Source organism: Pristiophorus japonicus, chromosome 9 (genome assembly GCF_044704955.1).
Source record: "Pristiophorus japonicus isolate sPriJap1 chromosome 9, sPriJap1.hap1, whole genome shotgun sequence".
In the NCBI taxonomy this organism is placed as follows: Eukaryota; Metazoa; Chordata; class Chondrichthyes; family Pristiophoridae; genus Pristiophorus; species Pristiophorus japonicus.
The window spans coordinates 15148916-15174004 of NC_091985.1; the positions used below are offsets into that span (position 1 = coordinate 15148916).

At 45.4% G+C, this 25089-nt stretch overlaps 1 protein-coding gene across 3 annotated transcripts in view; it reads right to left on the reverse strand.

Moving 5' to 3' along the window:
- vta1 (vesicle (multivesicular body) trafficking 1) overlaps positions 1-25089 on the reverse strand; it is a 226161-nt gene that overhangs the window by 182119 nt on the left and 18953 nt on the right. The window contains exon 1 of one of the 3 annotated variants that reach the window (XM_070889090.1): positions 6973-7116. The exons of the other annotated variants lie outside the window; for them this stretch is intronic. The gene's annotated coding sequence lies outside the window, so the exon portion shown is untranslated. Of the gene's footprint in view, positions 1-6972; positions 7117-25089 lie in introns of those variants that run through there. 3 annotated transcript variants of the gene reach the window in all.

Sequence of the window (25089 nt, forward strand, 5' to 3'; positions counted from 1 at the left end):
AGTAAATATCTGTATTTGTCACACTTTACCCCTCCCTCGGGCTGAAATAGAAACCTGACAGAGTTTTCCAGCAACAAGGAATCCCTTCCAAAAACACTGGGAAAAAGGGCACTTTGTACTCCTTTGCACCTCATCAGAAGTCAAGCCCAAAATCCCGACTTGTATTAAAGGGGGCTTTGTCTAATGTGAAAAGCTGCAGTCCTGGCACCTCCCGTCTATTTAGGCAGGTAACTTTGAAGAGAGAACCTTCAGCTTTTCACAGTGCTTCATAGCATTACACTCTGCCACGCACTAAAAATTACTGCAGGTTACGAGGGCTCGTAAAGTGGCCACATGGAGATATTTTATACTTTCAAAAGCCTGGCTGCTGCAGTGGATTGAAAAATTACCTTTTATCAACAGGACTTGGTGACAAAATGCAAGAGAGAGAAAGAAACACTATTTTTTTCATGCTGATTATAAAGTAAAGCAGAAAGGACGAACAGAAGGAGGAATTAGGGGAGGTGATCGAAGGCATGGTTGATGAGGTCCTGAGGAGGCTGTTGAAATGAGGAGCAAGGTGGTAAGGCATCCCAGAATGTAGGTCCCACATAGCTAGTGGAAAGTTGCAAAGAAGGGCAGTTGGAAAAAGCAGAGGGCTCGGGCTGGATGAGGTTGCAGAGGTTAGGTGAGGCCAGACCATGGATGGATTTGCAACCAAGAAGAATGCTGAATTCAAAAGATATGAAGGGAGGAGGCTCGAGTGGAGCAGAAACACCTGGATGGACCGGTTGGGCCGAATGGGTGTGTTTCTGTGCTGTAAACTATGTAGTTCTATGAAGGACCGTGAGCTAAGGCAGGATATGAACGACAGGTGAGCATGGCTTAGTGCTGGATAAATGTATCTGGCAAAGTTTTAACTAAGTTGGAGTTGGTGTAGCATTGGACACAGGAGGCTGGCCATTCAGGAGATAGCAATAGTGTGGGGCCGAAGGTTTGAGCAACGATACATTTTTGGATATTGCATCAATATTACCTGTAAAAAAATCTCCATTTATAGAACTTCTTTGTTACCATGCCTCGCGGCAACGGAGGCAACCTATTTCTCCGTGATGCCTGCGGTTGGCAAGTGTCCCTGGGATCACATGGGCCGGCCCAACCAATCACAAAGGGAGATTCCTATTATACTTATGAGGATTCTAGTTACATATAGAATCCCCATAAGCATAATAGGAATCCCCTAAAAAATACTTTCACAGTACTTAAAAAAACAAGTTTAAAATTAGTTGAAATACAATTTAATTAAGCATTTCAAACAAAATTAATATTGAAAAATACATGTAAATATTTTTCAATCAGGCCAAAAATAACCTAAACTAATTTTAAAGGTTTTTGTATGGTTAAATCATTTAAAAAAAATGCAGTTTAATATTTATTTAAACCCATACGCTGGTAAACGATGGCCTTATGGCTGCTTTTACCGGGCGCAATGGTTTCATGAGCATCTGCCGGGCAAATAGCCCATCTCTGCGCCAGCGAATGTCCATTTCCTGCGGATGCGCACGATGTGCCAAGCTGAATCTTGACAGATCACAAGTTCCGGGTTTTCGTGCAGGCACATTGCACGCAGAAACCCGGAACTTGTGTGGCACTTACGACTGTGTACGCTGTGCGCAAGTGGTCATAGGCCCCGGAAAATCCGGGCCATTATCTGGTCACCATCTCATTGCTGTCTGTGGGAGTTTGCTGTGCACAAATTGGCTGCCGCGTTTCCTACATTCCAACAATGACTACACTTGAAAAGTATTTCAACGGATGTAAAGTTCTTTTGGGACAATTTAGTCATGAAAGGCATTAATGGCCCAGAAATTCCGGCCTCCCCGGGTCCATGCGGATCTGGGAAGGCATCGCAAGCGGCGGTTTTCCGTGCACAATGCGCATGCGCTGAAAACCGGCTTTTCCAATCCGTCAAGCTGGAGCTTTTCTGGGCCATTAATGCCTTTCGTATCTCGGGAGCGAGGATATTTGCAAGGGCAAGATTGCGATATTTACCCATATCTTGCCCAGCAAATGTCCTCAAAACTCTTGCGCTTGATAAAAGCAGGCACATAGCCTACCTTTACAGGCGCAAGAATCTTAAAACACACTTAAAACATAATAAAATTAAAATTACACATTTTATTTTTAAAAACCTGCCCACTACGTTATTTATTTTATACCATAATTTAAAAAAACTTTAAAAAGACTCAAATGTTTTTTTTAAAATTAATTAAAATTAATTCAAGTAAGTTATGTGAGGTGTGTTTTTTATTTTGTGTTATTGTTTTTTTTTTCTCAATAGCAATGAGAACTCGGAGATACGGAGTTCCCATTGCTATTAATTAATTGAGAATACTGTACCCGATTGGCTGAGCAGTCACGTGACTGCACCTTCTGTGTGGGAACCTGGAGGACGAGAGCGTGGTCCGCAACGCGAGAAGAGAAGGCCTCCCCCCCACCGGAATTCCACGCTCCTCCCGGACCACCAGGTACATTCGTAGAAATGTTTCAGGTGGGTGGCAATTTCCCGCGGGAAGCCTCCGATCGGAATTTCAGCCCCATTAACTTTCTTTTCCATCTGCAATTTGCTCATTTCCACCTACCAAGTTGGGCTGCTGCTTATACATACTGATTGTTAACTGTGAGCACAGGGCCTTGCTTACTTTATGTTTCCGCCCCTTTTGCAACTTGTTGCTCAGCTATACAACTTCCGAGCGCTGAACAGCTGTCCAAGCTGGTAAACTGGCCAAAGGGACAAAGCTCTCCATGGGGCGCTAAGTTACAGTGCCAACTATTGCAGCACTATCTTTCTAAATCAAGTAGAAGTATGCAACATCCATCGCTGCGCATTTCTAGCCTAGCGACTGTTGTGTCTTTCCGGGCTGGGGAATCTCAGCCTGCATGCTCTCCCTGTCCAGGCAACAACGATCCCATTATCTGGCTTTAGTTCATTTGAAGCTGGATTCGTGCCAGCGAAGGAAGGGAAACTTAAGGTCAAAAAGTCACCATATTATATTACGTTGCATGAGTTTGGAAACAGACTCCTCTCCTTGTGCTCACCCCCACCCCATTCACCAAGCGGTGTTATCCTCACTCAAGTGGCTGTTCCATTAGAGCACATTCCACCATTCTCTAAACAGATAAAGCTCATCGGGCCCCATCAAGCCCCATCTCCCTTTTTGACACACAAAGCAAGCAACACCTCTTTCCATATTTGTCCAAATTGCAGCAAGGCTCCTGGGAGGGTTCTCTGACTTTGAAGGATTGTTATTCGGTCAGTGATATGCTGGGCAAGACTATTGGTACACACTGTGTACACCGTCAATCTTGCAGGCAAAATGTTTTAAAAATTCAGTTATACCCTTTTGATGGGGGGCTACTCTGAACAACAAAACGCTCTAGTATAATTATCAGGAAAATAAAGTCATTAAAGGGGTATGTGCGTGATAATATTGAATGGTGGTGCAGGCTCGAAGGGCCTACTCCTGCACCTATTTTCTATGTTTCTATGTTTCTAATAAGTTATAATAACCACATTTTCAATATTCTCTTTGTTCCTCACTATCAGGGAGACTTGTAGTTTTAGGGCTTCCCGTCACATCAGTGACTTGCCCTGGTTATGATGATCACAGATACATCCCCATAAGGAAGACCCAGATATCAGGAGATGGGACCAGCCTACATTCAAAAACAGAGGCATTCGAGCCTGGACAAATCAGCACCAGCTACTACTGTACACCAAAGTGGGGCCTTATTTCCCCAGGTGTAGTCCATGCTGGTCCCATATGCATATTGCCAAGGCTCTTTTTGGAGCTACTCCATTGCACACCAGCAACTAGCAACAGACAAATTCCTTGGAGCAAAGTCATTCAAACAGTAGATTATTATAAGATGCAGGGATGACAATCATCAAACCAAGATAATGCTTATGATGAGATGCTAAATTTTTGCTATAAGGTTCAGTGAGCAGTTTATACTGAAATGATTTCATCCCATACGAGCATTGCTGTTTGACTCCTGACATTGTAACCATTGTGTCACTTCCACTGTTAACCCCTGCACTGTCCTCTGCCACAGATGTAATTCCTGGAGATCTGAAGCTGCAAAACCACTCCGTGTATGTCTGTCAGCTGTGGTTCAGTGGGCAGCACTTTCGCCTGAGTCAGAAGGTTGTGGGTTCAAGTCCCGCTCCAGAGACTTGAGCACAAAAATCCAGGCTGACACTCCAGTGCAGTACTGAGGGAATGCTGCACGGTCAGAGGTGCCATCTTTCCAATGAGACATTTGCTCTCTGGTGGACGAGAGAGATCTGACAGTATTATTTCAAAGAGCAGGGGCGTTTTCCTTGTTGTCCTGGCCAATATGTATCCCTCAATCAACATAACAAAAACAGATCATCTGGTCGTCATCACATTGCTGTTTGTGGAAGCTTGCTGTGCGTCAATTGACTGCTGTGCTTCCTACAAAAGTGCCGTAAAGCGCTTTGGGATGTCCGGTGGTTGTGAAACGTGCTAGATAAATGCAACACTTGCTTTTCTTTTTATAAACTTGAACTCCTTTGTGAGTTCTGCAACTCCTCCCAAATGATGTTCCCAATGTCCTAGCACCCACAAGTTAGAATATATATAAATACGAAGACTGAATGAGGATACTCCCGCTTGAAATAAATCAGTCAGGAAAACTGTTGCCCAGCACGCTACCTTCCCCTGTCCAGGTCATGTTCAGAAGCAGACAGACCACCCTTGAGCCATTAACAGCGCTCTGAAATTAGCCACAGTCCACTGGCCTGAGACCAGTGACAGTGGGAGTCTGAATGGCAGTTCACACATTCCAATGCCGATACTCATTCCGCTGTGCTCTATTGGTCACAAAGGTTCTTGCTTACAGAATGCTTCCAGCTCACCTCCGTGTGTATGGGTGCATGTAAAAGTTACAGAGAGTACAATTTTGGTTTCTAATTAGGCTGGCGAGCCACTGGGCTTTGTCAAATACCAGCCCAGCCTCTTCATATGGCACCGCCGAAATGTTTGAAGTCTATTGCACTGAAATGGAGTACTTTTCCCTCCCACCCCCCAAATAGTCGCTCACAGTGGTGAGCCTTTTTGTGCACTGATTGTTTTCACAACTGACTGGCTTGCATGGCTACTTCAGAACACATTAAGGTTCAACCATGTAGCGTGGGACTGGGCTGATGTGTAGGCTAGACCAGGTAGAGCTGTGGGCAGGTTCATTGGGTTTGCATGACAATCCAGCAGCTTTCATGGTCATTTTTTCTGCCGCTGGTCCACAAACTGACCAGATTTCATTTGAATTCCGTTTCACAGCTTGCCATAGTGGGATGTGAAGTCGTGCCCTCTGGTTTGCTGGTCCACTACCATAATAACTGCACCACCTTACCGTACACACGTCATGGGTCTCGAGTATGGTGAATGGGCTTGACCATGATTCAGGCAACTAATGCCTCATTAAAAAGTCACATTTTAATTGTGAAATGATTAACTGATAACAATGAGCAAATATGTATTATTTCCGACTACCCCAAACAACATTTTCCGAGCGTAGGCTTAGATGAAGTCGGATGGGAGGAAGTTTGTGTGGCTCAAACACCGGCATAGACTAGTTGGGCTGAATGGCCCGTCTGTGCTGTAAATTCTATACCACATTCCTTTCAATCAACCAAATAGGTGGAACAGTCTGGGCCACACAACCAACACATACTAACAGGAGTGGACGATTCGAACTACATCAGTGCTTCAATGTTCAGCAGTAGTCCACTGAACCAAAATCAACGCATTTCACTAGAGAATTGGGCGAGTGAACATGTACCAAAGGCAATACATGGGCACTGCACAGCGCAACTGTGCTACAACAACTTATATTTCTATAGCGTCTTTAACGCAGTAAAACGCCCCAATGCGCTTCACAGGAGCATTGTCATCTGAGCCATAAGGAGAAATTAGCGCAGATAAAGAGGTAGGTTTTAAGGAGCGTCTTAAAAAGGAGGAGAGAGAGGTGGAGAGGTTTAGGGAGGGAATTCCAGAGCTTAGGGCCCAGGCAGCTGAGGCACAGATGCAAAATGATGGAGCAATGAAAATCAGGGATGCGCAAGAGGCCAGAATTGGAGGAGCGCAGAGATCTCGGGGAGTTGTGGGGCTGGAGGAGATTACAGAGATAGGGAGAGGTGAGGTCATGGAGGGATTTGAAAACAAGGATGAGAATTTTAAAATCAAGACGTTGTTTAACCAGGAACCAGTGTAGGGCAACAAGTACATGGGTGATGGGTGAGCGGGTCTTGGTGCGAGCTAGGACACGGGCAGACGAGTTTTGGATCACCTCCAGTTTACGCAGGGTAGAACGTCAAGAGTAGGCTGGCAAGAGTGTGTTGGAATGGTCAAGTCTAGAGGCAACAAAGGCATGGATGAGGGCTTCAGCAGCAGATGAGTCAAGATGGGCTGAGATGGGCGACGTTATGGAGGTGGAAATAAGTGGCCCTAGATATGGCTCGGATGTGGTCAAAAGCTCAGTTCTGGGTCAAATACGACACCAAGGTTGCGAACAGTCTGGTTCAGCCTCAGACAGATGCTAGGGAGAGGGATGGAGTTGGTGGCTAGGGAACTTCAATGCTTCAATGTTGAGCAGTAGTCCACTGAACTGAAATCAACGCATTTCACTAGAGAATCGGGTGAGTGTATGAACAATGTACCAAAGGCGATACATGGGCACTGCACATTAACGCTTCGGTCAGTCCAATGCAATTGGGAATGGGTTTATATGCTGCTACGTAGTAAATCTGCGGGTATTTCTCCACTGCAAAATATTCCAAATTACCACTGGGTATTAAGCTGGCTGCATTTAAAAATGTACAGCTGGCCTGTTTTGAAGACTGCAGAATGTTTATAGACAGCAATGCAGTAACATGGATGCTGATGTACTACAGGAATATTTTTGACTCACCTAAAATCTGCCTCAAAGCAGAAAGCGCCCCAGGATCAAAACTGGACCTCCTCGCATCACACCAGTTAGTTTTAAGGTCATTTAAGATTGGTGGAACCGGTTTTCAGCATTCGTCTTCAGATCAGTTGTACTTTGGTACAGACACTAGAAAAGTTAACAAATGGACCAGAGTGTTTTTCCTAAAACGATCACTTCATTCCCCATGGCATGCAGTGTGCAGTCAGCTGAGGTGTTATTGGCTGCAATTCCCCGTGTAGTACAACTGTCATCACAATATGCCACTCTCACAAGGTTGCAATGAGCGCTCACTCCAGTCCACTCACCTACCTCATGCACACATCCTAGTTAACATAAAAATGTAAGAAATAGGAGCGGGAGTAGGCCCTTTGGCCCCTCGAGCCTGCTCCGCCATTCAATAAGACCATGGCTGAACTTCTACCTCAACTCCAGTTTCCTGCCTGATTCCCATATCCCTGGATTTCCTTAATATTCAAAAATCTATCCATCTCTGTCTTGAATATATCGAACGACTGAACCTTCACAGCCCTCTTGGGTAGAGAATTCCAAATATTCACAAACTTCAGAGTGAAGAAATTTCTCCTTATCTCAGTCATAAATGGCCAAAACATTATCCTGAGACTATGACCCCTAGTGCTGGACTCTCCAGCCATGAGCAGAGGTATGGGAGGTGATAAACCTCCTTAGCTCAGTCAGAAACCTGTGGGTGCGAGCTCCACTTCAGGGCTCGAGCACATAAAACTGAAGCTCCAGTGCAGTATTGAGATACCTTGAGGTTAAACCGAGACACAGTCCACCCATTCCACTGGACTGCCCCCGCCCCGACATGGCTCATTCAAACAGCACCAGGAAAACCAGATTCATCGGCCATTCGTCTCATTTGCTGCTGTTCCAGCATTCTGGACAAAATTTCCTCGGCAACCTACACCACTAAACCACATCTGTCTCGTCTCGTCACTGCACGTCGGACTTGCTTTGCAGGAAATTACATCGAAAAGCTGGTCGCAGACTGCACGGGACCGACAGCGAAGTGAGGGGCCGCGCACGTTCAAGGGAACGTTGCTCAGCAGGTCAGGCAGCATCTGTAGAGAAAGAGAGAGAGTTAACGTTTCAGGCCGATGACCTTTCATTAACTTGGTTTCTCTCTCCACAGATGCTGCCCAACCTGCTGAGTTGATGTTTTTAGTTCTAGATTCCAGCATCCACAGTATATTTATTTTTAGTGCTATGAGCAGCCCTTTCCAAAACTCTAAGACTGGGACAAATAAGAACTAGAAGATGCAAATCAGAGTGAGTTGCCTGACTCCAGGAGCCGGGGAGAAGGGGATGGGGTGAACACATTAACCAATGCGTAGGTTTACAGACTTCAAGAATCTGTTCGAGCAGGCATTACTCGAACCGTGTGTGTTCAAAACACTGCAGCTTGAAGAACAAGCTGGCAATCTAATCGAAACATCTCTGATGGTTTCCAGAACAGATACCTGGGAACCATCACAAGCCGGTAATGCAATCAAGAGGTGCAGATGGTTTATGCGCACACTGCAACAGACCCGTAGACGTGATCATGAGGCAGTAACAATCTGATCAGGAGGTTATATCACTGCCAAGGGTCCATTAACGCTGCGACTGTAGTGTCATTTACTGTAGTGGAGTGGGTTTTGCGAATTCACAGTGCAACAGCAGGCTGAATCTGCCAGTGCCCAATCTGACAACAAAGCAGAGGGAGAGACCCTGAAGCATGAAGTCCCACTGCATTTTGGGTATGGGCCTGCATACCTGATTTACGCTCCAAGTTCCATGTCAGTGTGAATGCTCTAGAAACCTCTCCACAATATCTTCTATTTCAAATACATGCAGTTTTTATTTATTTATAATTAGGAATACATCCCTCTAACAACTCAGTTCTAATAAAGGATCCTACCTTATAGAAACATAGAAAATAGGTGCAGGAGTAGGCCATTCAGCCCTTCGAGCCTGCACCACCATTCAATAAGATCATGGCTGATCATTCACCTCAGTACCCCTTTCCTGCTTTCTCTCAATACCCCTTGATCCTTTAGTCATGAGACATATCTAACTCCCTCTTGAATATATCCAATGAACTGGCATCAACAACTCTGCGATAGGGAATTCCACAGGTTAACAACTCTCTGAGTGAAGAAGTTTCTCCTCATCTCGGTCCTAAATGGCTTACTCCTTATCCTTAAGACTGTCTCCCCTGGTTCTGGACTTCCCCAAAATCGGGAACATTCTACCTTCATCTAACCTGTCCAGTCCTGTCAGAATTTTATATGTTTCTATGAAATCCCCTGTCATCCTTTCAAACACCAGTGAATACAGGCCCAGTCGATTCAGTCTCTCATGTGTCAGACCTGCCATCCCGGGAATCAGTCTGATGAACCTTCGCTGTACTCTCTCAATAGCAAGAATGTCCTTCCTCAGATTAGGAGACCAAAACTGAACACAATATTCCAGGTGAGGCCTCACCAAGGCCCTGTAAGACCTCCATGCACCAATACTCAAATCCCCTAGCTATGAAGGCCAACATACCATTTGTCGTCTTCACCGCCTGCTGTACCTACATGCCAACGTTCAATGACTGATGTACCATGACACCTAGGTCTCGTTGCATCTCTCCTTTTCCTAATCTGCCACCATTCAGATAATATTCTGCCTTCGTGTTTTTGCCCCCAAAGTGGATAACATCACATTTATCCACATTATACTGCATCTGCCATGCATTTGCCCACTCACCTAACCTGTCCAAGTCACCCTGCGGCCTCTTGGCTTCCTCCTCACAGCTCAGCGTCATCTGCACATTGTCTTCACATCTTTTTCTCTTCACATACCTATAGAAGCTTTTGCAGTCAGTTTTTATGTTCCCAGCAAGCTTCCTCTCATACTCTATTTTCCCACTCCTAATTAAACCCTTTGTCGTCCTCTGCTGAATTCTAAATTTCTCCCAGTCCTCAGGTTTGCTGCTTTTTCTGGTCAATTTATATGTCTCTTCCTTGGATTTAACACTATCCTTAATTTCCCTTGTTAGCCACGGTTGAGCCACCTTTCCAGTTTTATTTTTACTCCAGACAGAGATGTACAATTCATCCATGTGGTCTTTAAATGTTTGCCATTGCCTATCTGTCAGCAACCCTTCAAGTATCTTTTGCCAATCTATACTAATCAATTCACGTCTCATACCATCAAAGTTACCTTTCCTCAAGTTCAGGACCCTAGTCTCTGAATTAACTGTGTCACTCTCCATCTTAATAAAGAATTCTGGCATATTATGGTCACTCTTCCCCAAGGGGCCTCGCACAACAAGATTGCTAAATTAGTCCTTTCTCATTACACATCACCAGTCTAGGATGGCCAGCCCTCTAGTTGGTTCCTCGACATATTGGTCTAGAAAACCAAACCTCCAGGAAATTCTCCTCCACCGTATTGTTACAAGTTTGGTTAGCCCAATCTATATGTAGATTAAAGTCGCCCATGATAACTGCTGTACCTTTATTGCATGCATCCCTAATTTCTTGTTTGAAGCTGTCTCCAAACTCACGACTACTGTTTGGTGGTTATGTACACAACTCCCACTAGCGATTTCTGCCCTTTGGTATTCCGCAGTTCCACCCATACAGATTCCACATTATACAAGCTAATGTCCTTCCTTACTATTGCGTTAATTTCCTCTTTAACCAGCAACGCTACCCCACCGCCTTTTCCTCTCTGCCTATCCTTCCTGAATGTTGAATACCCCTTGATGTTGAGTTCCCAGCTTTGGTCACCCTGGAGCCATGTCTCCGTGATGCCAATTATATCAATCATTAATTGCTGCCTGTGCAGTTAATTCATCCACCTTATTACGAATACTCCTCACATTGAGGCACAGAGCCTTCAGGCTTGTCTTTTTAACACACTTTGTCCCTTTAGAATTTTGCTTTACTGTGGCCCTTTTTGATTTTTGCCTTGGGTTTCTCTGCCCTGCACTTCTACTTTTCTTCTTTCTATCTTTTGCTTCTGCCCCCATTCTACTTCCCTCTGTCTCCCTGCGTTGGTTCCCATCCTCCTGGCATATTAGTTTAACCCCTCCCCAAAAGCACGAGCAAACACTCCCCCTTGGACATTGGTTCCGGTCCTGCCCAGGTGCAGACCATCCGGCTTGTACTGGTCCCACCTCCCCCAGAACCAGTCCCAATGTGCCAGGAATCTGCACAACTCCTCAAGCCACGTATTCATCTGAGCTATCCTGCGATTCCTACTCTGACTAGCACGTGGCACTGGTAGCAATCCTGAGATTACTACCTTTGAGGTCCTACTTTTTAAATTTAACTCCTAGCTCCCTTAATTCACCTTGTAGGACCTCATCCCATTTTTTTACCGATATCGTTGGTACCTATATGCATCACAACAACTGGCTGTTCTCCCTCCCCCTCCCCCTCCAAAATGTCCTGCAACTGCTCGGAGACATCCTTGACCCTTGCACCATCCTGGAGTCTCGATTGTAGCCACAGAAAAGTCTGTCTATTCTCCTTACAATATAATTCCCTGCCACTATAGCTCTCCCACTCTTTTTCCTGCCCTCCTGTGCAGCAGAGCCATCTACGTTGCCATGGACTTGGCTACTGCTGCCGTCCCCCGAAGAGTCATTCCCCCCAGCAGTACCAAAGGCGGTGTATCTGTTTTGGAGGGGGATGACCGCAGGGGACTCCTGCACTACCTTCCTTCCACTGCTCTTTTTGTTGGTCTCCCATTCCCTATCTGTCTGTGTAACCTTTACCTGCGGTAAGACCAACTCACTAAACGTGCTATTCACGACATCCTCAGCATCGCGGATGCTCCAGAGTGAATCCACCCGCAGCTCCAATGCCGTAATGAGGTCTATCAGGAGCTGCAGCTGGATACACTTCCTGCACATGTAGTTGTCAAGCACACTGGAAGCGTCAGAGTTCCCACATAGCACAGGAGGAGCATGACACGTGCCCGACCTCTCCTGCCATGATTTAACCCCGAGGTAATTTGGCAACAACAATGATAAAGGTTACCTACTGATAAAGGAAAAGAAAGAAAGAAAGAAAAAACTACTCACCAATCACTTACTCCCTTGGCTGTGACGTCACCTTTCGACTTCTTTGTACTTCTTTGTTTATCTTCTGCCCCTGCTGGCCTTTCCGACTCCCTGGACTCGCACTGCTCCGAACTCCTGCCTCCCGACGACGTTGGGCCTTTTGTAGGCCTCTCTGACTCCCCGGACTCGTGCTGCTCCAAACTCCCGCCTCCCGATGACGTTAGGCCTTTTATAGTTATACCTTATTGTTCTCTTTCAGAAGCTGATCGATCTCTCGTACATTTTCAGCCCATCTCCTGCTGAAACCTTCAGCCCATGCCATCATCTCGACTCAACTATTCCAACACTCTTCCTGGCCGGCCTCCCACCTTGCACCCGCCGTGAACTTGGGCTCATCCAAAACTCGGCAGCCCGTGTCCTAACTTGCACCGAGTCCCGCTCACCCATCACTCCCTGTGCTCGCTGACCTACATTGGCTCCCGGTCCAGCAGCGCCTCAATTTTAAAATTCTCATCCTTGATTTCAAATTCCTCCATGGCCTCACTCCTCCCCTCTCTCCGTAACCCTCCTCAAGCCCTGCAACTCTCCTAAGATCTCTGTGCTCCTCTAATTCTGGCCTCTTGCACATCTGCGATTTCCATCGCTCCACCGTTGCCTTCAACTGCCTCAGCCCCAAGCTCCAGAATTCCCTCCCTAGAGCTTCCGCCTCTCTATTCTGCTTGAAGACGTACCTGTGACCACGCTTTTTGGTCACCTGTCCTTGTAGCTCACGTGGCTCGGTGTCAAATCTCGCCTGATAACGCTCCTGTGAAGCGCCTCGGGAATGTTTTATCAGGTTAAATGCAAGTTGTTGTTTCCACGCTATTCCAACAATTTGAGTGGCCAGGGGGTTTCCAGGATTATTTTGGCAATCTCATCTAAAGCTATGTTCTGCACTGAGTGTTTTATGAACACCAAACCTCTTTAAAGAGTCACCAGTGGTTATAGAATGTCCTGCTGAGCATAGTGAGCAGCAGGCATCTGGCTGGCTCAGGAGAAGTCACACCTCAGCACTACCAGCTTGTGCTCCGAGAGCAGGAACAGCAGCTCTCATCAAGAGGCCAGCGACGGGAAGACACATTTTTTGCGCGCACACTTCATGCGAAACAATTTGAAAATTATACATTGTAAGCAGTTTGTTCAGAAGCAGCCCATGACAGGCCCTCATTATGCAGTGTTCTGTGAAGATAAACATGTAATTATTCTTCCATTTAGATTGGGCAGCTGGATCTATTCACTTAAAAATTGCTGAAAGCTAGAGCTCTTTCAATAGCTTGCTTGCAAGAACCACCGTGCATGTGCAGCGAGCAATTTAACTGACTCCGTACCAGTACACCATTAGAAACAAAGTGAGTATGGACACCATTGCATCAGCCAATGAGTTTGTGGCGGGGCAGGATTTACAGCAAGCAGTGTCTATTTTACAGCAAACAGTGTCTATTTAAACAGTGCCTCTACCAACTGCAGCAAACATAACTCATAATCCAAAACTACAGCAAAGCCTTCTGATAAAAAAAAGGATTATTTCTCCAGCAAAATGCAGTGAGCGGACGACACTTACACAATACGAATTGCCCAATGTGCAAGCGTCACCAAGTGTCAGCCATGGCTCAGTGGGCAGCAGCCTCGCCTCAGAGTCAGAAGGCTGTGGGTTCAAGTCCCACTGCAGAGACTTGAGCACATAATCTAGGCAGACACTCCAGTGCCACACTGAGAGCGGCTGCACTGTCGGAGGTTCCGTCTTTCGGATGAGACATTAAACCGATGCCCCATCTGCCTTCTGAAGTGGACATAAAAGATCCCGTTCCAATATTTAGAAGAGCAGGGGAGTTCTTCCTGTGCCCTGGCCAATACTTATCCCTTAACCAACATCACTTAAAAAATAAATCAGATTATATGTAAAAGCAAAAAAAGACTTGCATTTATATAGCGCCTTTCACAAGCTCAGGCTGTCCCAAACTCTTTGCAGCCAATGAGGTATTTTGAAGTGTAGTCACTTTATCTTACTACTAATTGTGGGACCTTACTGTGTGTAAATTGACTGCCGCTTTTCCTACATTACAAGTGACTACACTTCAAAAAATTATATATTATCTCGATTTTTAAAAGATTTTTAAATTATGCTTTAAAATAAACTTACCATTTTAACAATCAAATGTGTTTTTATAACAATGTGTTTTCATTGGCTGCAAAGCGCTTTGGGACGTCCGGAGGTCATGAAAGGCACTATATAAATGCAAGTCTCTTTCATTCTTACATGTCTAATTTATATGTGCAGCCTGAGTATTGAAAAATGTCCCTCATCTAATGGCCCAGAAATCCCGGCCTCCCCGGGTCCATATGGAGGGTGTACGGACCCGGGAAGGCATCGGAAAAGACGGTTTTCAGCGCACAATGCGCATGCGCTGAAAACCAGCTTTTCCGATCTGTCAAATTTTTGGCTTGACAGATCATCCGCAGATCGGGAGCAAGGACATTTGCAAGGGCAAGATTGTTGGACTTGCCCATATCTTGCCCAGCAAATGTCCTCAAAACACTTGCGCCTGATGAAAGCAGGCACATCGCCTACTGTTACAGGTGTAAGAGTTTTAAAATACACAAAAACATTTTAAAATAAAGTTATAAAAACACAATTGATTGTTAAAAACTCTCCCCACTTCGGTAAGTTTATTTTAAAGCATAATTTAAAAAACTTTTAAAAATCGAGAAAATATATATATTTTTAATACAATAACTAATTTAAATTAATAAAAATTTGTGCATTTTTTCTATCTTTTATTCGTGTTTTTGGGGAGGGGTGGGGGTGGGGGTGTTCTCATCCATAGGAATAGGAGTTTGAGACTTACAAACCTCGTATTACTATGAATGAGAACATACTTTACCTGATTGGCTGCCCAGAGCCATGTGACTGCAGCTCCAGTCCTGCACACGTCCTGACGTGTACGTGCTGTGACGCGCAGTCAGTGGACTGGGAACTTGTGTGGGCACAGCAGGATAAGGTGGGTGGGCATCTTTTTTCTAAAATCTATTCGAACGCCCGCGCGGGAAGGAGAAACCGGGATTTCTGGGCCAACATCTCTACTTAAAGGCAAAAAACAATGACAAACTCCGGAAATCAAATCTCTTGCTCTCCCAGTTTCAACCACAAGAGGTCCTGCAATTATTACTTCTATACCGTAGCAAGTCCATTGACAACCATATACTTGGATTGCCATCTAGTGGCGAGTCTGTGTAATTACACACCGTTTCACTAAAGTAGGGGCACATCATCATGCCTTAAGTGTGCAATGAAAAGGATGCTGGAGTTGAATTCTGTTTCTAACAACCTTCATTAGTTATCCAATGCTTACCAGGCTGGGGTGAATTCTGACAAGACGTTCATGGTGCCGCAAATGGAAACTTGTGCAGCAAGCTGGAGTTTTTGCCAACTAAATAACTTGCATTCAAAATAGCATCTTTAACATAGTATAATGTGCTGAAGCACTTGATGGAAAAATCAACGCTGAGCAGTAGTCGAGGAATTAGGAGCAGTGGGTAAAGGCATGGCTGAGAAAAGAGTTTAAAAGACAAAGAGAGAGGGGTGCAGCAAGGCAGAGAGATGCAGTGAGGGGGGGAACGGCAGAGAGTAAAGTGGCTGATGGTTCTGGTGGAAGGACGGAGGGCAGGACAAACAGGAGGCAAGAATCAGAGGGGCAATGGGTAGAGGCGGGGTATAAAGCCCGAAGAGACAGGGAGGTGCTAAGCCGTGGAGAGCTTTATGGAGCTTTGCATTGGGTGCGTCGGGAAATAGGGAGCCGACTTTGGAAGGAACAAATGGGTCTTCAACAATACCTTCAGTTAGCTCTGGTAACTTTCTCCCACTTCCTGCTCAGTGTCCTCTGATCCTTTTGTAAAGTTATTAGAACTGTTGTGAAAGGAGCTATCCAAGTGTAAATTGTGTTTTTGTTTTGCACTGTTAGCATCTCACACACACACCAAATGACAGTGAACAGAATTACCGATACAAAAAAAAAAATCACCAGATGGGAATAAAAATCATGTCCGTTGTATCCCTTAAAAGACGAAATCTGCACGGTGACTCCGGGAGGAGCTCCTCAGCCACAGGGAGAAGACGGTTGAGGAGGACTCTAGTGATGACTTTCCCAGTGGCTGATAACAGGGAGATTCCTCTGTAGTTGCTGCAGTCTGACTTGTCCCTTTTTTTTTTAAAAAAAGATGGTCACGATTACGGCATCTCCGATCTCCTGGCATGGTCTCCTCCTTCCAGATGAGAGAGATGAGGTCATGCATTCGTGCCAATAGTGCCTCTCCGCCATACTTTAGTGCCTCAGCGGGGATTCCATCCGCTCCTGTTGACGTCTTGTTCTTGAGCTGACGGATGGCCTTTTCTACCTCGTGCAGGGCTGGGGGTTTTGCCGAGATGGTGGCGGGTAGCATGCTGCGGGATGGAGTCGAGGACACCCGAGTCAAAGGCAGAGTCTCGGTTAAGAAGATCTTCGAAGTGCTCCTTCCAGCAGGTCCTGACTGCCTCTGTGTCCTCCATGAGTGTTTCCGTCTTCTTGGCCAGCAGTGGGGTGGGGCCTTGGGCCATAGGTGGACATGACTGCGGTGAAGAATCCTCGCACATCATGGCTGTCGGCCAGCTGCTGAAGCTCCTGTGCTTTCTCCACCCACCATCTCTTCTTTAGGTCGCAGGTTTTTTGTTGGACCTGGGCCTTAAGTCGTCTGTAAAGCTGCTTTGCTGCTCCAGAGTTGGGTTGCCACTGCTCATCAACCCGTTCCACTCTTTAATCTATTTTCCCAGTCCATTTTAGCCAACTCTGCCTTCATACCTTTGAGGTCTCCTTTATTTAAACTTAGGACACTGGTTCGAGATCCAACTTTCTCACCCTCCAACTGAATTTGAAATTCAACCATGTTATGGTCACTCATTCCGAGAGGATACTTTACTCGGTCATCGTTTATTATTCCTGTCTCATTACACAGTACTAGATCCAAGATAGCCTGCTCCCTGGTTGATTCTGCAACGTACTGGCCAAGGAAACTATCCTGGATACACTATGAACACTTGCTCAAGGCTACCCTGGCCAATTTACTTTGTCCAATCAATATGAAGGTTAAAATCGCCCATGATTATTGCCGTTTCTTTTTTACAAGCCTCCATTAATTCTTGATTTAAACTCCTTCCAACAGTGTAGATACTGTTAGGGGACCTATAGACTATGCCCACCAGCGACTTTTCCCCTTTATTATTCCTTATCTCCACCCAAACTGATTCAACATCTTGATCCTCTGAGCCAATATAGTTTCTCACTAACACACTGATTTCATCCTTTATTAACAGAGGTACCCCACCTCCTTTTCCTTTCTATCTGTCCTGACGAATTGTCAAATACCCCTGAATGTTTAGTTCCCAGCCCTGGTCACCTTGCAACCACGTCTCTCTAATGGCTATCAGATCATACCCATTTGTGCCATCAACTCATCTATTTTGTTACGAATACTGCATTCAGATAAAGAGCTTTTTAAAAAAAAAGAACCATTTTTTCCTGCTTTGACTCCCTTTCTGATACACTTATGTTTATACATTCTGTCCCTTCCTGTCACGCTCTGGTTTTCATTTCCACCAGTGCTACCCTGCTCTACTGCCTTCTCCTTCAACTTTTTAAATTTCCGCTCACCTGTACCCTCAACCCCACTAATTAGTTTAAAACCCCCTCTCCTGTTCTTTTTCCTGTTCCTGAAGATCAGTAGTGGGCAGATGTGGAACGCTAAATGCGGTCCTTTGAGGTGTGAAAAGGAATCAAAGTGCCACCTTTTATTTTGAGTGGACTAGAAGTTCTAACGGATACTGTTCGTATCATTGACCTTTTAGTCACTCGACAGTACAGTATGTGGGTAACACACAACATTCGTGACTCATAGCATGAGTCATTCTCTCCACCATTCATTGCCCACTGCCTGTTATAGCACATTATATTGTGCTTGCATTTCCATTCATTGACAGTCTGCAAACCCTCTGCATAGGTGCAGTATGCCACTCCTGTCTACCCATGCCAATCACTGCAATTAGTGTTCAAATCGAGGACTGAAAGTATGCAGTCTTGCTACTGGCATCCCCCATTCATCACAAAGTCACAAACAATTGGGATCAGAGCAACCCTGGTGGTGCAATTGGTAAATGCCCTGCCCAGTGTCAAGCAACAAGCCCTAGGCTCCACCCTCAGTCTGATACTATATTTGATTCTAGCAGGGCAGTGGTAGACATACTACAATTAGCCTCAGAACATTGTGGGTTCAAGTCCCCTCCAGGGACTTCACATAAATCTAGGCTGACATTCCAGTGCAGTGTTGAAGGAGTGCTGCATGGTCTGAGGTGCTGTCTTTCGGGTGAGACGTTAAACCAAGGCCCCGTCTGCCCCTCTCAGGTAAAAGATCCCATGCACTATTTAGAAGAGCGGCCCCTTATTCTAAGATTATGCCTCTAGTTCTAGTCTCCCCTATCAGTGGAAACATCCTCTCTGTACCCACCTTATCAAACCCCCTCACAATCTTATACGTTTCGATTAGATCACCTCGCATTCTTCTGAATTCCAATGAGTATAGGCCCAACCTACTCAACCTTTCCTCATAAGTCAACACCCTCATCTCCAGAATTTAGCTTGTGAACCTTCTCTGAACTGCCTCCAAAGTATATACTTCCTTAAATATGGAAATAAAAACTGTACGCAGTATTCCAGGTGTGGCCTCACCAATACCCTGTATAACTGTAGCAAAATTTCCCTGCTTTTATACTCCATCCCCTTTGCAATAAAGGCCAACATTCCATTGGCCTTCCTGATCACTTGCTGTACCTGCATACTAACCTTTTGTGTTTCATGCACCAGGACCGCCAGGTTTCCTACATTACAAAAGTGACTGTACTTCAAAAATGTCTTTACTGGCTGGACAGTGCTTTGAGACATTCAGTGGTCATGAATGGCGCTATATAAATGCAAGTCTTTCTTTCTTCCAGCTCAATCATCCAGAGATTTTTTTTTTGGTGGGGGGTGGGGTGGAGAAAGAGAAAACAGCAAATGGTGACACTATGCGCATGCGCACTAATGCCATATATTGTACATCAAACTACCCGCGTCACACGGTCACTGTTGCCAGCCACACAGAACACTCGGATTCATTGCTGGCACCGGTGCCTGCACTGAAACTCCATGAACCGGCGCACGGGAGCAACATGGGAGAGATTACACTGGCTGGAGTCATACCGAGCACAAAGGAAGATGGTTGCGGTTGTTGGAGCTCAATCATCCCAGCCCCAGGACATCGCTGCAGGAGTTCCTCAGGGTAATGTCCGAGGCCCAAACATCTTCGGCTCCTTCATCGGTGACCTTTCCTCCATTAGAAGGTCAGAAGTGGGGATGTTCGCTGATGATCGCAGTGTTCAGTGCCATTCACAACTCCTCAGATAATGGAGCTGTCCACGTCTGCATGTAGCAAGACCTGGACGACATTCAGGCTTGGGCTGATATGTGGGAACATTTATGCCACACAAGTGTCAGGCAATGGTCATCTCCAACAAGCGAGAGTCTAACCACCGCCCCTTGACATTCAACGGCATTACCATCACTGCATCTTCCTCCATCAATATGCTGGAGGTCACCATTGACCAGAAACTTAATGGGACCAGCCACATAAATAGGGTGGCTATAAGAGGTCAGAGGCTGGGTATTCTGCGGAGAGTGTCTCACCTCCTGACTCCCCAAAGCCTTTCCACCACCTACAAGGCGCAAGTCAGGAGTGTGATGGAACACTCTCTACTTGCCTGGATGAGTGCAACTCCAACAACACAAGAAGCTCGACACCATCCAGGATAAAGCAGCCTGCTTGATCGGCACCCCATCCACCACCTTAAACATTCACCCCCTGCACCTCCGGCGCTCTGTGGCCGTTCCTTCAGCATCTGACATATGAGGAGAGACTGGATCAACTGGGCCTGTATTCACTGGAGTTTAGAAGGATGAAAGGGGATCTCATAGAAACACACAAAATTCTGACGGGATTGGACAGGTTAGATGCAGGAAGACTGTTCCCGATATTGGGGAAGTCCAGAACCAGGGGACATAGTCTTAGGATAAGGGGTAGGCCATTTAGGACTGAGATGAGGAGAAACTTCTTCATTCAGAGAGTTGTTAACCTGTGGAATTCTCTGCAGCAGAGAGTTGTTGATGCCGGGTCATTGGATATATTCAAGAGGGAGTTCGATATGGCCCTTACGGCTAAAGGGATCAAGGGGTATGGAGAGAAAGCAGGAAAGGGGTACTGAGGTGAATGATCTGCCATGATCTTATTGAATGGTGGTGCAGGCTCGAAGGGCCAAATGGCCTACTCCTGCACCTATTTTCTATGTTATGTCTCAGACAAAATCCTAGAACTCCCTCCCTAATGGCACTGGGAGTACCTTCACCACACGGACTGCCGCGGTTCAAGAAGGCTGCTCACCCATCACCTTCTCATGGGCAATAACTGCTGGCCTTGCCACAGCCCAGAAACTAAAAAAAAAAATCACAGCACCAGCTGATGGGCATAGTTTTCAAACAATCATCTTGCTGCTGTTTTTTTACTAAGTGAGCAGCCAGTCGCTTTTTACGACATTAGATTTTACGATTTGCTTTCTTGATGCAATTAGTGAGAGTTTTTGTGCGTTAATTTTGTCCAAACTGGGCTGCTGGGAACTACAATTATAGCACAGCTTCATACGTAGCTTCAACTGGGCTGTGTGTCTGAGCACCGCATGCATTTGAATGAATCGACATGGATTTATCCTGCACCGTTCAGACTGACTCTCGCAGCACAGCATGGATTGTGGATTGTTACACAAAGTATATCCCCATTACTGGTGTCAATAACTGAGTATTTAGAGTTTAATCTACAGTGGGTCCTCCCATAGGATTTAACCTGTCCTGGGTCCTCCCATAGGAGATTTTGAAAAGGGAGGGTGAACAGCCAGTTGTCATGGTGCATATAGGTACCAACGATATAGGTAAAAAACAGAATGAGGTCCTACAAGACGAATTTAGGGAGCTAGGAGCTAAATTAAAAAGTAGGACCTCAAAAGCAGTAATCTCAGGATTGCTACCAGTGCCATGTGCTAGTCAGAGTAGGAATCGCAGGATAGCTCAGATGAATATGTGGCTTGAGGAGTGGTGCAGAAGGAAGGGATTCAAATTCCTGGCATATTGGAACCGGTTCTGGGAGAAGGTGGGACCAGTACAAAGCAGACGGTCTGCACCTGGGCAGGACCGGAACCAATGTTCTAGGGGGAGTGTTTGCTTGTGCTGTTAGGGAGGAGTTAAACTAATATGGCAGGGGGATGGGAACCTATGCAGGGAGGAGGGAGGGAAGTAGAATGGGGACAGAAGCCAAAAGATAGAACGAAGAAAAGTAAAAGTGGAGGGCAGAGAAACCCAAGGCAAAAAACAAAAAGGGCCAAATTACAGCAAAATTCTAAAGGGGCAAAGTGTGTTAGAAAGTCAAGCCTCAAGGCTCTGTGCCTCGATGCGAGGAGTATTCGGAATAAGGTTGACGAATTAACTGTGCAGATTGCAGTTAATGGATATGATGTAACTGGCATCACGGAGACATGGCTCCAGGGTGACCAAGGCTGGGAACTCAACATCCAAGGGTATTCAACATTTAGGAAGGATAGACAGAAAGGAAAAGGAGGGGAGGTGGTGCTGCTGGTTAAAGAGGCAATTAATGCAATGGAATTAAGGAAGGACATTAGCTTGGATAATGTGGAATAATACAGAATACCAAAGGGCAGAAAACGTTAGTAGGAGTTGTGTACAGACCACCAAACAGCATCAAACAAGAAATTAGGGATGCGTGCAATAAAGGTACAGCAGCTATCATGCGCGACTTTAATCTACATATTGATTGGGCTAACCAAATTGGTAGCAATGCGGTGGAGGAGGATTTCCTGGAGTGTATTAGGGATAGTTTTCTTGACCAATATGTCGAGGAACCAACTAGAGGGCTGGCCATTCTAGACTGGGTAACGTGTAATGAGAAAGGACTAATTAGCAATCTTGCTGTGAGAGGCCCCTTGGGGAAGAGTGACCATAATATGGTAGAATTCTTTATTAAGGTGGAGTGTGACACAGTTAATTCAGGGACTAGGGTCCTGAACTTAAGGAAAGGTAACTTCGATGGTATGAGATGTGAATTGGCTAGAATAGACTGGCGAGTGATACTTAAAGGGTTGACAGTGGATAGGCAATGGGAAACATTTAAAGACCACATGGATGAACTTCAACAATTGTACATCCCTGTCTGGAGTAAAAATAAAATGGGGAAGGTGGCTCAACAGTGGCTAACAAGGGAAATTAGGGATGGTGTTAAATCCAAGGAAGAGACACATAAATTGGCCAGAAAAAACAGCAAATCTGAGGACTGAGATAATTTTGTAATGCAGCAGAGGAGGACAAAGGGTTTAATTAGGAGGGGGTAAATAGAGTATGAGAGGAAGGTTGCTGGGAACATAAAAACTGACTGCAAAAGCTTCTATAGATATGTGAAAAGAAAAAGATTAGTGCAGTCAGATTCAGGTGAATTTATAATGGGGAACAAAGAAATGGCGGACCAGTTAAACAAGTACTTTGGTTCTGTCTTCACGAAGGAAGACACAAATAACTGTCCAGAAATTTTAGGGGACCGAGGGTCTAGTGAGGAGGAGGAACTGAAGAAAATCCTTATTAGTCAGGAAATGGTGTTAGGGAAATTGATGGGATTGAAGGCCGATAAATCCCCAGGGCCTGATTGTTTGCATCTCAGAGTACTTAAGGAAGTAGCCTTAGAAATAGTGGATGCATTAGTGATTATTTACCAACAGTCTATCGACTCTGGATCAGTTCCTATGGACTGGAGGGTAGCTAATGTAACACCACTTTTTAAGAAAGGAGGGAGAGAGAAAACAGGTAATTATAGACCGGTTAGCCCGACATCAGTAGTGGGGAAAATGTTGGAATCAATTATTAAAGATGAAATAGCAGCACATTTGGAAAGTAGTGATGGGATCGGCCCAAGTCAGCATGGATTTATGAAAGGGAAATCCTGCTTGATAAATCTTCTAGAATTTTTTGATGATGTAACTGGTAGATTGGACAAGGGAGAACCACTGGATGTGGTGTATTGGGACTTTCAAAAGGCTTTTGACAAGGTCCCACACAAGGGATTGGTGTTCAAAATTAAAGCACATGGTATTGGGGGTAATTTACTGACGTGGATCGAGAACTGATTGGCAGACAGAAAACAGAGTGTTGGGATAAATGGGTCCTTTTCAGAATGGCAGGCAGTGACTAGTAGGGTACCGCAGAGCTCAGTGCTGGGACCCCAGCTATTTACAATATACATTAATGATTTGGATAAGGGAATTAAGTGTAATATCTCCAAGTTTGCAAATGACACTAAGCTGGGTGGCAGTGTAAGCTGTGAGGAGGACGCTAAAAGGCTGCAGGGTGACTTGGACAGATTAGGTGAGTGGGCAAACGCGTGCCACATGCTTAATAATGTGGATAAATGTGAGGTTATCCACTTTGGTGGCAAAAACACGAAGGCAGAATATCTGAATGGCGGATGATTAGGAAAAGGGGAGATGCAGCGAGACCTGGGTGTCATGGTACATCAGTCATTGAAAGTTGGCATGCAGGTACAGCAGGCAGTGAAGAAGGCAAATGGTATGTTGGCCTTCATAGCTAGGGGATTTGAGTATAGAAGCAGGGAGGTCTTATTGTAGTTGCACAGGGGCTTAGTGAGGCCTCATCTGGAATATTGTGTTCAGTTTTGGTCTCCTAATCTGAGGAAGGATGTTCTTGCTATTGAGGGAGTGCAGCGAAGGTTCACCAGACTGATTCCTGGGATGACTGGACTGACATATGAGAGACTGGATCAACTGGGCCTTTATACACTGGAGTTCAGAAGGATTAGAGGGGATCACATAGAAACATATAAAATTCTGACGGGACTGGACAGGTTAGATGCAGGAAGAATGTTCCCAATGTTGTAGAAGTCCAGAACCAGGGGACATAGTCTAAGGATAAGGGGTAAGCCATTTAGGACTGAGTTGAGGAGAAACATCTTCACTCAGAGTTGTTAACCTGTGTAATTTCCTATCGCAGAGAGTTGTTGATGCCAGTTCATTGGATATATTCAAGGGGGAGTTAGATAAGGCCCTTAGGGATCAAGGGATCAAGGGAGAAAGCAGGAAAGGGGTACTGAGGTGAATGATCAGCCATGATTTTATTGAATGCTGGTGCAGGTTCAAAGAGCCGAATGGCCGACTCCTGCATCTATTCTCTATGTTTCTATGTTTTAACCTGGCCTGGGTCCTCCCATAGGATTAATCTGCACTGGATATCCCCAGACATGTTTTCTGTACGAAGTCCTGCCATCTACTCCTGCATCACTATTCTCCTCTATTTACAGGTGACCACCATCCATAAATGTTTACACTCTCTATCTTGTAGCCCGGATAGGTGCTCACTGAAAAAATATCATCCCTTCTCCTATGCATCCAGGAATAGTCAGAGGGTGAAAAACACACGCCCTTAAAAAAGTGAAAACGCACCAAGGAGAATCTGGAACCCAAAAACTGCTAATTGTAAAAAATTTTAAATGTTCCACTGTCTCCCCTGCCCTCTGCCTATAGTTAATTATGCTGTGATAGAGTTTCTCTGCATCTCTCAAAAATAAATCAAGCAAATCTCCACCATCTTTCCGATGAGACGTTAAACTGTGGTCCCTGCTGCTCTCTCAGGTGGATGTAAAAGATCCCACGGCACTATTTTGAAGAGCAGGTGAGTTCTCCACGGTATCCTGGATAATATTTACTGGGGCCGCCCTAACAGCACTGTGGGAGCACCTTCATTACATGGAGTAAAGGGCCTTGTTGGCGACACCCACATCCCAGAGAATTATATTTTCAGGCTTTGATTTCTTACTTA